Source organism: Diceros bicornis, chromosome 16 (assembly GCF_020826845.1).
Source record: "Diceros bicornis minor isolate mBicDic1 chromosome 16, mDicBic1.mat.cur, whole genome shotgun sequence".
NCBI classification, from domain to species: domain Eukaryota; kingdom Metazoa; phylum Chordata; class Mammalia; order Perissodactyla; family Rhinocerotidae; genus Diceros; species Diceros bicornis.
The window spans coordinates 48,985,404-49,003,562 of record NC_080755.1 but is presented as its reverse complement, the minus strand read 5'-3'; the positions used below and the strand labels follow the sequence as shown (position 1 = coordinate 49,003,562).

Sequence of the window (18,159 nt, the reverse complement as noted above, 5' to 3'; positions counted from 1 at the left end):
TGGGCCACTCTAACCCTGCCAAGCAGAAGTGCCACAGAACCCACACTCTTGACCTTCCTTCTCCTCTGCTGGACCTGCGGTAGAATGCTGAGCAAGCTGAGGCCCAGCCAGGAGAGAGGCAGCCTAGCGGTGCTGGCCAATCAGGAGTAACTGTGGGTAGAGTGTGGTTTTGGAAGCTGCCCATGACTCTGGATTTGACCTTCTCACAGCAGATCTTAAAGAACATTGATATTTCACTTTGGGCAGTTTTTCTTAGCAAAGGAATGTCTCTAACTGTAGACTAGGCCAGTTTTTGTAGAGAAGAGGCATTTCAGCATGCTCCTGCTCAGTCTTCCTTGGCCATAAAATCCACTGGGAAGGGGTCTTAGATCTTGTGAAATTTGTCTTACAAACATATAATGTCTTAAAATTTAATCCATATGGATGATCTTGGGTTTTGTGGTTGGAGTAATGTTGAAGACAGATTTGGGGATGCAGGTACCCTTAGTACATCTCTGGCAAAAGAGGCTACAGAACCCAAGCCCTCACTCACCAATTCCAGGCCCTATGCTATTACAATAAGTGACATACTATCTCTCTCTTTCACTCTCTTCTCTTTTCCCCTTCCTCCTTCTCCTTCCCTGCATTCTGTTTCTCCTCCTCTCTTTCTCTTTTATCCTCTTTCTACAAAATGTCAGGAGCAAACCAGAAGAATATCTAAAATGAAGCAGAAAAAGTATAAATGACAAATTAATTAACCGTAGAACCAAGAGGTCTTGACTAAGCTTCAGACCCAGGAACGTTTTCTCATACTGACTGTTATGAGTTGAATTGTGTCCTCCAAAAATTCATATGAAGTCCTAAATCCCAGTACCTCAAAATGTGACCTTATTGGAAAATAGGGTCATTGCAGATATTAGTTAAGATCAGGTCATACGAGAGTAGGGTAGGCCCCTAATGCAATATGACTGGTGTCCTTATAAAAAGGGGAATTTTGGACCCACACACATAGAGAGAACATCCTGTGAACATGTAGAGGCAGAGATTGGAGCATTGTGTCTACAAATCAAGAAATGCAAAAGATTGCCAGCAAACTGCCAGAAGCTAAGAGAGAAGCCTGGAACAGATCTGTCCCTAGCGCCTTCAGAGGGAGTGTGGCCCTGCCAAAACCTTTAGACTTCTGGCCTCCAGAATAGTGAGATAATAAATGTATGCTATTATTATTTTTTCTTTAATTTTTTATTGAGGTAACATTAATTTATAACATTATAAAAATTTCAGGTGTACATTATTATATTTCGATTGCTGTGTAGACTACATCATGTTCACCACCCAAAGTTGAATTGCCATCCATCACTGGACACGTGTGCCCTATTATCCCTTTCACCCTCCTCCCTCTCCACTTCCCCTCTGGTAACCACTAGTCTATTTTCGGTGTCTGTGTGTTTGTTTGTTGCTGTTTTACCTTCCACATACAAGTGAAATCATATGGTATTTGGCTTTCTCTATCTGACTTATTTCGCTTAGCATAATGTCCTCAAGGTCCATCCATGTTGTTGCAGATGGCAAGATTTCATCTTTTTTTATGGCTGAATAGTATTCCATTGTATATATACACCACATCTTCTTTATTAGTTTGCCCTAATTTGTTATGCAGCAATAGAATACTAATTCTTACCCCAAATCCCTGTTCCCAGATGACCAGTCATGTTCCAACAGAGAAGTGGGGAGGCAGCCAGACTGAGCAGGATGGGGTGGCCTGAGCCATTGATAATTGGGAGCATGAGCATGTGAAAAAGGGGGCCACCTCCTTTGATGATCTTGTCTGTAGTTTCATAATTTGCATTCCACTGCTTCCTTTAATATCTATTCATCATAGTCTTAACCATCATGTTAATGTATTGCCTTAAAAAAATTGTTGGAAAGGTACCAGTTTTGGGAGATGTGCTCAAGAACAGCAGCTATTTCACAGCTTTCTCCCTACCTTCAGCCTGCACACTGTGTTCATACACTGACCCGTCCCCGACACCCACACACAGGCTGAGGGTGGCTGTGCTCTTCTCTTGGAGGAAGTCCCGCCCCACAGCTCTGCCTCCCAGGCTACTGGTGGCCTGGAACACCCAGGGCCTTCAGCCTTTGTCCAATTTTGATTCCTCTTCTTGTGTAGCTATGTCACAGTTTTAATTCAGCTTACATCTTAGATATTTAAAGAGACTAGAGGGGCCGGCCCCATGGCTTAGCAGTAAGTTTGCGCCCTCCGCTACTGGCGGCTGGTTGGGATCCTGGGCGCGCACCGACGCACCGCTTCTCCGGCCATGCTGAGGCGGCGTCCCACATACAGCAACTAGAAGGATGTGCAACTATGATGTACAACTATCTACTGGGGCTTTGGGGAGAAAAGGGGAAAAAAAGAAAAAGGAGGAAGATTGGCAATAGATGTTAGCTCAGAGCCGATCTTCCTCAGCAAAAAGAGGAGGATTGGCATGGATGTTAGCTCAGGGCTGATCTTCCTCAAAAAAAAAAAAAAATCTTAAAGAGACTAGAGCCTCTTAATTTTCTATTTCTGATCTTCAAGAGTCCTATCCAGCGGTTCTGGGGAACAGGATAGAAACTTAGCTTTACCATTTCATCATATCTCAGTTTCTTGCTGTTTAAACCATCTGTTTTAGGAAATAGCTGAATCGTTTAGATTTCCTCCCCTTTCCTTCCTCCTCCCCAAGTTAATGTGGGTTTTTTTTAGGGGAGGTGAGAGGGGAGTGGGGGAAGGTACATAAGTCGGTGTCTTAGGTCAGGTTCCCTGGGAGGCAGACTCAGAATCTAAGATCCACATGTGGGAGGTTTATTGGTAGGTGCTTTTGGGAGCTCCTCCCCTGTGATGCGGGAGGAGTGCAGGACTGAACGGAGGGAGAAGTTGGCTGGCAGTTTTGGGGTAAGTTCAACTCAGGAGGATTATATTAGGAAGCCCCTTTGGTCACAAGTCCAATCCATGTCCTCCAATTCAGCTCTACGAATAAAACAGATTGAAAAAAAGAGACTTTAATTTTTGTGTCTTATTTCTCAATTAATTCTGAACTCAGGAGGAGAAGACAGGAGAGTTTTTTATTGGTCTCCTGAAAATGCAGCCAGCTTGGTGAAGGTAAAGGTAATTATGACAATAACAATGACAATGATGATATTGAGGACCATTAAAACTCAAATGAGGTTATGCAAAAAGAATTCTAGGAGATGCATTTGTAGCGACTGTTTCATACCAATACCTGGTACTTTCTTTGTGGTTTCAGTTTTGCAGCTCTTCGTATCCTTTAAAAATTCATTTTTGTGGGCACTTTGAGTACACACAGCCAAGAGAGAAATCTTACCTGCACTTTAGTATGCTTCTTTGTGGTTGGGGAAATCCCAGATCATTGGTTGTCAGCTCCAGGAGTTCCAGGCACGTGTCCTGGAGGAAGTTCCCCAAGGGTGAAATGAAGACTTAGAAATGTAAGCAAGTTCTGAGCAGCCATAATACATAATACAGCATCACAGCTATGAACACATTTTGTGGAGATGTTGGAAGAGTATTTGAACTGTTTACCTTCATTTCTACCCATCTCTGCTGCTTAGCCATCAGGACTTCTGTTGAAAGATCAGAGGAGTAGGAATCCCCAGATGTGAGTACTGGTCCGAGCTCTGCCATTAACTGAAGGAAACTCTACACAAATAAGATCTTAGCCCTGGAGTCAGGCCACCTAGTGTATGACCTGCAGCAAGTTACTTAATCTGGCTAAACACCAGTTCCTTCACCTGTAACGTGGAGATAATTATAGTGCTTGCCTCACAAGGTAGTTGGGAGAACAAGATGAGATAAACAATGTGAAGTGTTTATCACAATGTCTAGCACATAGTAAATATTTATACAGGTAAGCTGTTACCATTAGATGAGTATGAAAAAGATGATTTAAACTCTTAGCGCTTAACAATTCAATGGGAATAATAATAATACCTGCACTTCAAGTCTCAGGGAAAAATGAGATGAATGAATGAAAGAATGGAAAAGGATTTTCTAAACTGCAAATGTAAAGTATCATTATTTACATTGAAATTAACATATGCTCTCCCATCTTTTCTAACATAGGTTGTGGATAAAACATGACCTTTTGTTGTAATGATTGTGACTTATTTTAACAGACCATAGCATAGTTTGGTGTAATGTGTGTGTGAGTTTGTTCAAGCTTCAATCTGGGGGCAGTAAGTTGTCCTAATCAAGGGTGTGCAGCCCTGGGTGGTCAGTGAATATCCTTTTGGAAGGGTCTCACTCCAGGGCGGCCACAACTCACACCAGTGCCTCAGCCATCATCTCAGTCAACACCAGGCTCTGCTAATCAGCATCCTGAATGCCGGAGGAAGAGTTTTAATGTTGAAAATAGTAGCCTATCCATTATCATGAGAAATGTGACAAATGGACTTTGGTGACCACAGTCAGAGAATCCCTCCTGCCCTCCCTTGCATGCACAGGGTGTGAGAATTCAGTGAAATCTTTAGCCTGCACCGTTGGGGAATGGAATGCAAGGGTGGTCTGATCCCTAAAAGACCCTGTGTTCCGTCCTCAGGTTAGGAGGTTGTTTGTTGTCTGATGCTGCCCAAGGGCCAACAAAAAGCTGCCCTGGAGTGTCGCTGGCTCTATCTGGAGCGTAGTTAGAGCTCAGCCTTCAGGGAGCTCACACAGCAGGCAGTCTGCATAGTGTTGGGCCTATTTATTTGCTAAATAGAATTTGTTAAACAAATGCCTGTATGTGGCAGTATTTAGTCTTGCACTCACTTTCTTTAAAATCTAGCAGGGAGTTTTGGGGAAGTCGGTAACTTTTGCCCATCCCAAAGCCTTTGGGGGGCTACCATTAGCTACCAGAAAGAACCTAAATGTTGCATGACCAAATTGGCTTAGTCAATTCATGACAATTTTTATGAATAGTCCTTTCAGGGCAGAACAAGCAAGTTTCTTCTTCTACTAGTTACACTTCTATTGTCAAGGCTAATTGTTAAATAATGCCTTACGACTTGGTATTCGCAAGTATGCATTTCCACAAATGCCATGACCTGGCTCTCTCCTTTCACTTGGGGAATCCATGTTTAATAGGCCCTTCCATGTGGGCTTTGGAGCTGACGGTCCTGGGCTCAAATCCTGGCTCCACTACTGTGTTACCTAGGGCAAGTTATCCAACCTCTTTGAGCCTCAGATTTCTTTTTTAAAAAATGCAGCTATCTTTAATAGTTCACGTCCATATATATCACACTGCTTGATACTCAAAATAACTTTGTGAACTAGGCAGGGCAGTAACACATTGTTATATTCTTATTCCTAATTTATGGGAAAACTGAAGTTCAGAGAATTTAAGTGATTTGGACATATTAGTAAGAGGTAGACCTAGGGCATAAATTCTAATCTTCTGACTCAAAACCTTGGTTTCTCTCCCAAGTCAAAGCTAGATGTATAAATGGAAGCATGATTTAAACATCTAAATATTAATAATCTGAAGAACACACTGTACATTTGAGGTTAGCTATGTGGGGGAGGCATGTCATCTACTCCTACAAACCTAGCTTACTTGGCCACACATTGGGTTGTGCTCAGTGGGGCTTGTTAATAAAATGTAATGCTTGGAAATCTACATGAGATGAGAGAAGCCTTTTTTGACCAGCCTAGTTTGGCATGATTCCCATTTCTTTTGAATCCATGGCATTTTTTGATTGTTTATGCCACTTATTTGGAATCTAGCAGAGATATTACCACAGCAGGAGTGATTTCGTGGTATACGTTTTATCACTCCAACCAGAGGAAGCATGCGCCTCTAATCTCCGGGTCCCTGTGGTATAACATTGATTGACCAGGTGCAAAGGGATCAACTCTGACGTCTGGGTCTGAATGCAAGTTCTACCACTTCATCTTTCTGTTGTTGCACCCCATTTCTTATTTATGAGAAGAGCATAATGATCCCTGCCCCAGCTTACTGCACGGGGTTGTTGTGCAGTGCAAGGAAGGAGGATTATGGAGGTCACAGCATAGTAGTGTCTCCAGTGTTGGATACCACCATTTTTATTACTTCCAGAAATAATTATGCTCAGTGAACAATTGTGGACCGACAGTTGATGAGTCTACAGGGATTTACTCCTTCTTTTTATTTTCCTTTTTCAAGGGCTTCTCCCTCTTAAAAATAGCCCCAGTTAAGGAGGGAAGAGTTCAGGAAGCAGATAAAAGAGAAGGGTTTTGCAATGGCTGCGGCTAATAATCTTGGGGTATTTTGACTAAAGGATACTCCATACCATTAAATGGCTTTAACCAAAGGCTAGACAAATGGCCTCATGTCAACAAGCTTCCCAAAAGAGAAAGTATCTTCCTCCAATGAGCTCAATTAAAAGATTCATTCAAAGGGTCCACCTAGACTATGAAGTTTCTCATTTCTGCTCTTAATGGGGCTAAACAGACTGGAGATCGCTTAGCCTTGACATTTTCCAGCTTTAGCCACTGTTTCCCTTTCTGAGTCACAGTGATGGATCATTAGAGGCAGAAGACAGCAGAAGTGGAAGAAGTTTTGGTGATCATCTAGTTTAGACTTAGCATAAGCGTGTTTATGCCACTGTTTTCTAAGAGGCTTGAATAAATAAGGGCAACCATCTTGGGAAGAATTATGCCAGTAGCAGATAAGAGGGATTGCATCTTAGAACCAGAGGTCATGCTATTTGGCATTCAAGATGTCCGTGGTTGGCCTCCAGGTAGTGCTTGGCCCAGTGCTGTTCCCTGCATGTGCCTGAGCAAGCCCAGGATTCCTCTAGAGTCTTCTAACAGGAAGAACCCGTGGCTCCTGCCGTCCCGGGGCTTCCCACCAGCCATGCACATGGAACGGCTTAGTTCCACCAGCAGCTGAGGCTGGGAGTTCATCTGCCAACCAAACAAGTGTCCAAATCATTCTGGTTCACAGAAGATCTTTTTCAACTGTATAAAGTCAGCTTATGGGTGACACCTACTTTGCAAGTTCAGAAGTTGTAAATTGTTTTTTCATAAAATGAGTCCAAGCTATACAATGAAGGCATTTGAAAGAGCTAGCACAGATAAGGGTTGGGGTTGAGGGAAAAAATGGAGAAACAGTAGTCTTTACAGTAGTGTTTTACAAATTTTGCGGGACATTAGAATCTCTAGAAGAGCTTTAAAAAATATAGATTGTAGCAGATTGTAAAAAATGGCCATAATCTTTCATTCCTCATTTGGCAATGTTCTTGTACAGTTCTTCTCATCAAGAGGTGGAGTCTCTTTCCACTCCTCTCTCTGTATATCTGGGCTGGACCTATTAGAATTTTCTTTGGTCAGTAGGATACAGCAGAAGTGATTATACCAGTTCCATGCTTAGGCCTCAAGGGTTCTCCAAAGGCCATCCTAGACCAGCCAGTCCTCAGCCATCCAGGGAACTGACTGCAGATGCATGAGTCAGCTCAGCCAAGATGAGAAGAACTGGTTCCAGTTGAGACTAGCCCTAACTGACAACCAACAGAATTGTGAGCTATAACATGGTTGTTTCTTTTAAGTCATTATGTTTTAGAGTGGTCTGTTATATAGCAAAAGCTAACTGATATATAAATGTTTGAGGTCCACCCCTGTTAAATCTGATTGGTGTGGGATGGACCTAAGTATCAGCAAACTTGAAAAGTTCTCTGGGTGATTCTAATGTATATCCAGAATAGAAAACCACGAGTCGAGATAAAGGCACTTAGTGCTTCATGGGCTGGGTTATAGATGGGTCATTTCACCTACACCCAAGGTTTACCTAATGGAACTCCTTTGATTTTAGGGGATATATAAGTTTAAAATGAATAAAAGAACTCTGTAACTCATCAACTTTTAGAAAGTAATAAGCCAAGATATGACCTATACTAAAAATTCAAAATTTTTTGACAAAAGATGGAAGGGACTTTAGATACAATCCATCCTAACCTTAACCTGGCTGGAGAAACTGAAGCCCAGAGCGTTTAAATGACTTGCTCAAAGCCATATAAATAATTTGTGGCAGAGCCTAGATTCCATTTGAAGTCTCCTGGTTCCAAATTTATTTTTCTTGATTATTCCATATAGTGACAATAACGTGATCCTTTTTGACTCACCACATGTGACCTCATATGGAAACTGTACAAGAGTAAGTTTAGCATAAGTTATCTTTAAAGCTTTAATGGGTTAAGAATAAGGCAGTCTTTACAGGGGCATCTCTAACCTTTTGTGACTGATAACATGGATGACAGATTCATTGATTATAAAATGTGCCTTGCATTCTGTCAGAAGTAAGAAGTTGCAGTCTTACTAAGCAGAGCAACTTTACTGTTCTTTATGAAACCACAAGGGGATGCAGTAGGGGAGGGATGCCTAATCCTTTCCATGAAAAGAGAAAGAAGCCAACTGAGTCATTGTCAATGAATGAAAGCAGTTTATTTGACATTAATTGCAGAATTTACAGCACTACCATTTAATGATAGGAAGAAAAATAGAAAGAATCCAGTGTAAGCAATGTTGCAGACAAAACATCAGGATGGGAAATGAGCAAAATTGAAAATGCAATTAACATTCAAAAAAATCTTCCAAAGGACTGGAAGCTTATCAAGGGGTAAGCAGCCCCTTGATAATGGTGTGTGATCCTCATCCCCACCAGGATTTCAGGGCAGCCACCGAACATATACCCTGTTGACCACCCCTGGGAAATCTTTCAGCACAGTCTGACTTAATATGTCTGGGACAGGGCAAAATCTGAGTTATAATATGCTTTGGAAATACAGCTCTGGGTGAAAAGAAAATAAGAATGTGGATTAACTAGTGTGTGGCTTTCCTTTTTGAAAACAGAAAGGAGTGCAAATTTTAGGGGTATGTTTTCCTGATTTTAAATATAAGAGGTGATGTCAAAGAGATTGACTAAAAATAAAAGTTTAAAGTTTTCCTCTATGATTTTCTTGGAGATAATATCTGTGAAAGCAAGAAAATAGAACAAGTGGTGTGCATGTGACTCTTTGATCTCTTATTATCTTGGAATTTGGATAGAGACCTACGAAATGTAGCTGGATTTCTACTAAAGGGCTGGGTTTCTGGAAACACTGACCTAGAAGCCATGTGGCAGAGCATCGGCTCTGACAGGAAGGGCTATTTCCCATGGCTTAATGAGTCTCTTCTTTCCACTTTAAAACTTTAAATAGAGCTGGGGCAAATTCTTCTCTCTTTTCCACTTCCTCCCTTCTCTCATTTTAATCACCTTTAAATACCATAAAGCAACCAACATATTGGAAGAAAGTATTCAAGCCCCACGAGCCAGCATGTGCAATTAAAAGGTGTTTTTAATATCCAAAATAAACACAGCTGAGGTCAGGGCCTAAAGTGAGAAAATAGCCAGAACTGACCAAGTCCTGAGAACAAAGACCAATGAAAGGAAAGACATTGGAACCTGTTCTCACTCACTTTGGTAGAAGGATAGTTTCTCTAATAAGAATTCACTGACTAAGAAAGAATCTACAGTACCTCTACTAGTAAAATGTTAATTTGGGTAGAAATATCAGAATAGGAAGGATGAAAAAAATTGGCCAGGCTCTTTCTCTGCAGTCCAGGAAAACACCTTCTTGGAGAAAAGCAAAGGATGAAGAAGAGAACTAATTGAAATGTTGGTCAGTCCTTAATTATCTCTGCCCATGAAATTCTTTGGTGTCCTAGACGGGGGAGCAGAGACTGAACTGCTCTAGGATTGAGGGGGAAAAATAAGATTTGGTGATTGAAATTTTGGATTAAAAGACAAACCAGCACCAAGATTATGCCTGTTATTACCTCAGTCCCTGCCTGCCAGACTTAGATGTTCTTTATCATTTTGTCAGTGTGAAGGTTGTCTTCTTGTTTCAGGAATTCCAAGTTGCCAGGTGTCTTACAACCTTTTGTGGTAAGAAGTTTGCTGGCACCGTTTAGACTCGTGCAACATAAGACTACATAATAAGAAAGGAAATAATTTTCTAGCTTCAAGGAAGTATCTGTTAATGGCATGACTACCTATCCAATAGCTAGATAGTCTTCAAACACAACCTTTCTTTCCGGGTAGCAGGTTCCCTGGCATAACCTGAAAAAATGTTCCTACATAGTAAACTAACTCTTAAGCTAAATGCCAAGTTGAGTCAAAGCAAGGGAGATGGGGAAAACCCCCAAGTTCTATAACTTTTTGATTAGGACTTTCAAGTAGAGATAAAGTAGGCATTGATGGGTCATATTCTTGATTAGCTCTACAGCTGTGGTTCAGCCTGTCCCCTAAGAAAGACCCATAGCATGGGTGATGTGCACGGCCCCCTGAGAGAGGAGCAAGGCACAGAGAGGCAGAGGGGTCTCCTTTTCTCTCTTGTATTTTTCCAGATAAAGAACTGGAAATAGCTAAAATATAAATTAGAAACAAAATGACAGAAAACCCCATCCATACCTTTCTTTGTTTTTCAAATAATCACCTGCAAATGTTATAGATGGGAGAGCTAAACCAGGATGCAGAGGAAGAGTGGTAAGGGGGATTCTGATTTGGAAAAGTCCCACTGGATTGTGGGGACCTGGACACTTTGTGGTAGTCAAGAGGGAGGAAAATACCTTCAGTGGTGGCGCAGGTAAAGCCAACCAGATGGGCCACCATGGCCTTGCTGGTGGAGCCCAGCTTAGGGAAAGGTGAGTGCCTGGTGCTTCCTGAAGATTCAGGATTGCTATTTTCTCTTCCTTGCCTTTCCTGTAAGAATTGGGGTCTGCCTTCATGCCAGCATGTGCTTGAGGCCAAGGGATCTCAGAGAAGTGTTGGGGACGAGAGAGAGTGAGGTTAGAGAGTTTTGGCCCAGCTCCTTTAAAGCTGATAGTAGGGAGACCTCTTCTTGCACCAAAACCTACCTTCTAGCCCATGACCTTTCATTTCCCAGGCCAGGTCCACATTCCCCCATGAGAGCAGGAGTGAAATCCAGGGCAAGCTGAGGTAATTCCACAGTTCTGTGTCCCCAAGGAAAAGGACATCCATTGGCACAAAGCATGAAGTAAAAACCCTTTAATAACGAAATAACATTCACGATGTAGCTACTTCAGTTGTCTGGAAAACTCAGCTTACACTTGATTCAACATGTCACTTTCCACAAAGTTAAAAGAAAAAAAAGGACACAAAATGGCATAACAAAATATACCTCGAGTTTCATAAGACAAGTCTTCTTGGCAAAGCCGAGTGAGCCAGACCCATGCGTTGCTCGTAATAAAAAGGCTGGGCACACTCATGTCTCAGACACTCCTCTGTTTATTTTGGATCAAAAATGCATTTGAACTTTGTAGATACTACAATATTTGCATGAAGAGGAATAGTTTGTGGGTTTCTGAGTGTGAGGAGAACTTTACTGAAACAAATATCGATTTGGTTTATTGCGGAAGAACATATAAAGCTTTCCGGAAGATTAAACACTATTACAATCATTAACTGTCTTACAAAAGCCGACTTAAAATTCTTGTATCCATTCCCATCTTTGGCAGATTAATAAGGGGAAAAATAAAAAAGACTATATATTACAAAGCTTTCATTATCACAATCTACTTTATAAGGCCAAATAAAAATATGTTTCTTTGTAATATTAATGAAAGCGCATTCCCAATATATTCTCATTGACAGGAAAAATGAATGCTCTACTCCTGGTGATTTCCAATATTTTGCACAGCAGACTGTTGCTTTCCCACCACTGTTTCCTAAGCTGCACTCTCCTATGCAAAATAAAGTGTGCTTGGCAGCTAATTTGGCTTTATGTCGAGCATACTGGTTTGGGAAATAGGTATGAAACTTGAGAATGGGTCTCAGAACCCAAATATAAGAAAGGACAAGTTTACCTAAACCACTGTGACTGAAAATACTTTTTGAAATATAGAGGCCTCAAAATAACTGTGGAGTTTAAACCAAGATGGTTTTCCTAAACTGGGTTTCAAATCTTCTTATACCGCCTTTAGGATAGATGTAACATTGTCAGGCAGGAAAGGGTAAGTTAGAGTCAGCTCTGCCCCTAGGGAGGAAGAACTGTGATGTGGCCGCACAGGTGAACGGCCATCAATTTTTGCCCGAATCACTGGAACAGTTGGTGGAGTTGTCCAGGAGAATGGACAAAAATGCCAGAGAATAATTATTGATATTGATGCCATTTGAGTTTCTCCCGGGAACTGACTTGACAACAAAATACTAGACGAAACCAAGCACAGCCAAAGTGGCCATTCCCAAGCAGAGACCCAGGAGAGTCAGGAGCTGGATGAATTCGCATCTCCATATACATGGCTAGTTAGGTCTGAGGTCATGAACATAAAGCCAAAATGACTCCTTTTAGTGGAAATTAAAAATGCAGAGTTGAGTTGTTTTTCAGGGCTTGTTTCCAAACCCCTCTTGCATATAGTGATAGAGCTGGGTTATGAGGATCCCAATTGTGGAATGCAAGTTGGCTAACTCAAACTTGGAATGACCTTTCTCATAAAATTTGAACTCGATTCAACCTGACTCATTTTGAAATCCCAACAGATGGAAAGGTATTTTCGAGGTAAGACATCTCCCAATAAAACCAATATTACCACTGTCTGAGGCTGAACTGTGTACATTTTCACAGTTTAATGTATACACAACTGTTCCACAACTGCTAACCAACGATTGGCGCCCATGCATAAATCAAGTCCATCGAACCAAAGGGAAAGATCTAGTTCAAAATGAAAATGTTGCTATTAAGACCACAATGCATCACACTGCTAAATTTTTAGCCTCATGCATAAAATTATAGCACTGATTGGCAGTTGCTAATTATAATACTACACTGTTAACACAGAACAATTAATTGTTCAGACCAAGTAGCACAAATGTAGAAAATAAGTTTTTTTTTTTCAACAGAGCAAATGAACACAGATTGTTTCTTCAGCAAAATATGAAACTGTAAACTTTGGGCTCATTCTGCAACTTTCCCCAATCCAGAATAAATAAAATCCAAAGGGGAAAAAAAGAACATACATTTTTTTTAAGCGCACCTTTTCATCTATTACAAAAGCACAACCTAAAACGTATAAAGCTTTTTTTTCTTTTTTCTTTTTTTAAATCACAGTTACCAAAAGAAACAGTGAATAATTTATTACATACGCTATAATAACATTACTCTAAACACTATTATCTATGAGGTATATCTGAGAAAATTCGGTAAGGAACTGCGCGGTCTGCATTGCCAACATGCCCAGGTTCATATTAAAGCTTTGGAACCGTGAAGAACTAGAAAAGGGACAAGAACAGGGGAGGCAGAAGGAAGAGACATAGAGAAAGAACCTTTGGTATTAGTACAAATCTTGTTCTTTGCAGGGTTGCTTTGCAAAGCACCACAGTACAATAAGCCCACCAATTTACTGTATGGAGGCCCAGTTGAAGCTGAGGTATTCACAGGAAGGATTAAAAAAAGCACAGAGAGGTCCAGACTGGCTAAATCGTTGCTTTGGTTCAAGCAAGGCACTCGTCCCGTGGTTATGTCACACTTTGCAAGTGAAGCATGAGGCTGAGGGGGGATTGCTGAGGAGGGGTCTGCCAATTGGGGATGTTTTCTGTGTTCAGTCTGCCATCACTCTCTCTAGGCTCCCTCTTGTAGGGGCTTGGTGGTAGGAAGGTTGGGGAAGGTGGTATTTGCTTATTGGGGAGCACTCTGCTGCTCAATGATCAGATCTTCTTTGTTGTGTCTCCCAGGTATTCTGAGAATTCTATTTCCAATGGGAATTTGAGAAGAAGACCAAAGTAATTTGCTGTTTGGAAGGAAGGCCTTACAAATTTGCCTTGTATAGGGGGAAGATGGAGCTTTGAGCTTGTTTGGACAGGAGAGAACTTTCACATATGTCAGTATGGTGCTTGGAAACTACAGAAAGGGGTAAGTGAGTGTTTCCTAAAGTCTGTCGCTCTGTCTTCTAAATTTCTCTACTAGCTACCCTCTGTCGACACATGGAATGGATAAGTTGATTGGTCTTTTCCCTTCTTAGCTTCTTTGTCTAAATGGTCTCTTAAAAATCTCAAAGCCGACTACATTATGGAAAGTACAAAATAGTAGTACTCGAGAAAGAACTATACAGACCAGAGGCGGATCTTGGCATATGTCTAAAGTCCATTTAGTCAAAAGCTGAGAATGACTCACTGGCTAACATACAAATCACTCTGATGAATGGATTTTAATAGTGATTTAATGATTTAATGGAATCAAAAGAAACTTAAAGAAGATCAGTTAATTTCATGAGTAAGAAGGGAAGAGAGAAGCAACTTCAAGTAATCATTTCTTAAACTGGCATGTCTATTCGCCTGAAATTTTGGAGTCATCTTTCATTTACAATAAATAATCCTTTAGCATCCAATGATGTAAGGCTTAAACTTCTCTCATAAATACAGAATTGGCCTAGAAACGAAATATAAACACCTACAAGTCAAGAGGAAAAGGAAAAAGCTGAACAGATTAAATGTCACATGTGCAAACGGTGATCAAATTCCTTTTCTTTGATACTGACCTAAAAATATTCATAATAATTAAACTCAACAGACCAAGAATGAACTTTCTCTTCTCCCTGAATTAAAAGCTTATATATACAACACTGTAACTGGGAGGTTCAACAATGATTACATTGGATCAATGCGTCCTTTAGGGCAAAAACTCCTCTGTGAGTCCTAATATGTCAAAGCTGGCCATCTTTACAAGCAACTGATCATATGTGACTGTATGTTGAGATTCTAACTAGACAGACACTGAAATGCCTGTGACTATTTTCACAGAGTGAAAGTGTTAAGTGATGAGCCCCAGGCCCTACTCCTTGCTAAGGGACTGCCACCTTCCTCTTTGCCAACGAGTGGCCCATCTCATGCAGAGGTAGCACTGAGCAATGGGTACAGCATGGGAGCAGGAGGCAGGAGCTTGTCTGGGATTTGTCTCTAGATGGTTATTCGACTTGGAGAAACATTTCACTCCTCCAGGCCGTGGGAGGTTGGACTAAGTGATTTCTAAGGTCCCTTCCAGCTCTGCTACTCAATGATTAGAATTTCTATGTCCAGTAATTGGGAATCTTTATTGTGACAGCTCCAAAACAGGGGACAGAGGTCGTGCCTAGGACTGAAGGCCACTTCCAACCAGTCTTTTTCACCAATTTGGAATTGGAATTTAAGGAATCCAATTACAGCAGCATCTGAACTTGCATCCTGAACACGTGGAGGGGACAGCAAACAAATGAGAGAAACACAGAAAATATCCCTTTCCAAATTAGCAGCCGCCGTCGCATACATAATTACTTCTTTGGGGTATCTGAGCTGTGGCCGTACATACCATATGTCAGAGAGAATAGTTAAAATTATAAAAGAGCATAAGCAAAATGCAGACCGCACAGAGAAAGAAATCTTTGGTATCTTTGGTGTCATCAACACGATTAAAATTACAAATGGAAAAAGTCAGTGAGGTAGCCTTCTTTGGTTCTCACTAGAAATAGAAAGTTTTTCCTTTTTTTCTTTTTTCTGCTTTTTTTTTCCTTTTTTGTTTTGTTGTTTTACACACACAGAGTTCATTCTTGGAAGCAGCTAGTATAAGGGTTTCTCTCTTTTTGCTGTTACGATTTTTTTTTTAATTTATTTTTCCAGTTTCTGTATAGAAGCCCCGAAATCCAGGCTGGTGCAGCAGGGTCTCGGCTTATGTTTTCTGAATGCACAGGTTCGGGCTGAACAGTCATGGCTTGTCCACCAACTTTGCTCTGTTGTTCTGACAGCAAATGAACGGCAGTGCTCTCTGTTGTTTTAAATAAAAAATATAAACTATACAGCGCACCTTTCTCAGATGCTGAATAAGTTAAATAAATAAGTTACAATAGGAAGGCTCTGAGGGCCCCAATAAGTAAAAGGTGAAGTTCGCCTGGTATCAGGTGGGGCTGCGAACTTAAATTAAATAATTTAATCATTGTTATTAAAATATTTTAAAAGTTAATTCAAGAAGGAAAAATACCTCAATTTTTTTTTGTAACCTGTATTTCTTCCCTGTCTGTAACAGAATTTCACCGCTTTATAAAGCAAACTAAACTTCAAGAGAACTCTAAAAGGGATTTTGCATCTCTGATGCACCATTGGTCTAGATTTTGATAAATAAGCACAAGGAGTAAAGTCTAACTAAGGAAGAATGATTAAATAATTACCAAATCCTATATATTTGTGTGCTAGAAACTAATTTAAATAAATTAATTACATTAATGGTACTTAGCTTGTTGGGTCATAACCCAAAGAGACAAGGAAAAAAAAATGTTTCTTTTGACTGTCTTCATTTTTTGATGGACAAAATGCATAACCTCTTTTGATAGTCTAAATGAAAATAAAACATGAAATTATAACCTCTAAGACTTTCTCACATTCATCAACAACATTTAGATGTGACAAGCATGAAAAAAAATCACCACTTCCCCCTCTAGCTAGCGCAGCCCCCACGATACCACGTCACCACCGTCTCAACCCTGGAAACCAGAGCCCACTTTTTCCCTATTACTTTGCGCTTTACTTTGCTATTTTTTCCTTCTTTTTCTTTTTTTGTTTTTTCTTTTGTCCTTTTTCAGGTCTTTGGATTTAGCTTTAGTTATGAGAGATCCAGAATAAAGCTATTCAACCGAAGTCATCAAGCATATGTGTCTTACACAGATGATTAAATAATATCCAAGGTTTGTTGAAAGTTGAGTTTATCTTGGATGTGCCCAAATGAAAGTAATTCCAAGTGTACCCAATGAAGATGCTGGGATACTGTTTTTTTCCCTGCGCTTTAGTTTTCCATGTTACAATAAATAATGAAAACAATGTACATTGCAGAAGTACCACATACATGTTAAATGATCACTTAAAATTTATTTATTGTAACAGATGACAGTATATACGTACGGAGATGTCTGTGCACATGTTTCTGTGCACAGTCTAGACACTCGTGGGACATGTGTGCTGTTATAAGGACATATATGAAAATACACGTCGAAAGATGTATCTAAATCTGTATACATCCAAGCTGACAGACTGTATAAGCTTTAGACAAACTTATCTACCAAGGCTGATGCTATGTGAAATGCCTGCTGCTAAAGATGGAGCAGAATGGAAGACTTCCACGGAATGGATAAACCTGTGGCAATGTGTTTTTTCCTATACATATTTTCTCCACTAAAAAGATATTAGCTGGTTAATTCCAGTCAACCAAACTCAAAAACCTATAAGGAAAGCTTGGGCTCTAGCTTTAACATGCCTCAGACTGTCAGAGTCATTTTGGTATCTGAGAACAATAAGTTTTTCTGGTCCCCGTGGGATTCATGCAATAGCCCATCAGCCTCAATTATGTGTCTACCTATGTGAGGCCCTATATTATTTTAAAAATTATTTTTGTATTTTACAATGCATTCTGAGACTTTCTAAAACAAAAAAACAAACTTTCTCTCCCCCCACGCCCTTGGAAAGAAACAAATCATGGGTAGAAAATAGGCATTGGGACATCCACACTTAAAGCCAATGTCACTAACTTAGGAGATTTATACACCAAACTTGGATGCCCCTTCTTCCTTTGGTAAGGATTTTGTGGCTTTCTTTGAAAACTAGAATCTCCTTTTGTTTTAGAGGTGACTTGGTCTTAGCTAAAGGTACAAAATTATTCAGCTATCCAGTCTTGCAGGTAAATATCAGAAAGTTACAGGCCTACCAGCTCTATCGCTTCTCCATCTACCATTTCCTGCTCACTCTTCCTGGTTAGGCTAAGTCTGCATCACACAGCATCAGCAGCAACAACAACAAAAAATCAGCTCTGATCTGTTAGGAATCATGACAGTTATCTTCACGGTACTTCTCTTTGGGCCTTGGGGTCAATCTTGACCACAGGCATCACGTCTTTTTCTCTACTTTTTAATATAGTCCATTATTCTTCAACAACATTGGAGCCCAGCCTGTTCTTTTTATATTTTTAAAAATTCCTACTATACAACCTCCTGAAAATCAGAGTTCACCACAAGGGTATATTGTCATGACACTTTGGTAATGGTAATCAGACACCTCCATAATTCCACCAGCATTTTCAAAAGTGGGAAAGTGTCCCCAGTGTACCCAGCTGGTAGTGATTTTTTTTTTTTAAATCTGCTCAACCTGGGCCGGCCCCGTGGCTTAG

The 18,159-nt window shown here is 40.5% G+C and overlaps 1 protein-coding gene across 1 annotated transcript in view; it reads right to left on the bottom strand.

The window, feature by feature from the left end:
* Positions 1 to 10,560: 10,560 nt before the first annotated feature.
* ONECUT2 (one cut homeobox 2) overlaps positions 10,561 to 18,159 on the bottom strand; it is a 57,659-nt gene continuing 50,060 nt past the window's right edge. Inside the window, exons 3-4 of the transcript XR_009222456.1 lie at positions 11,681 to 18,137; positions 10,561 to 11,650 (exon numbers count right to left, since the gene is read on the bottom strand). The gene's annotated coding sequence lies outside the window, so the exon portion shown is untranslated. The remainder of the gene's footprint in view (positions 11,651 to 11,680; positions 18,138 to 18,159) is intronic.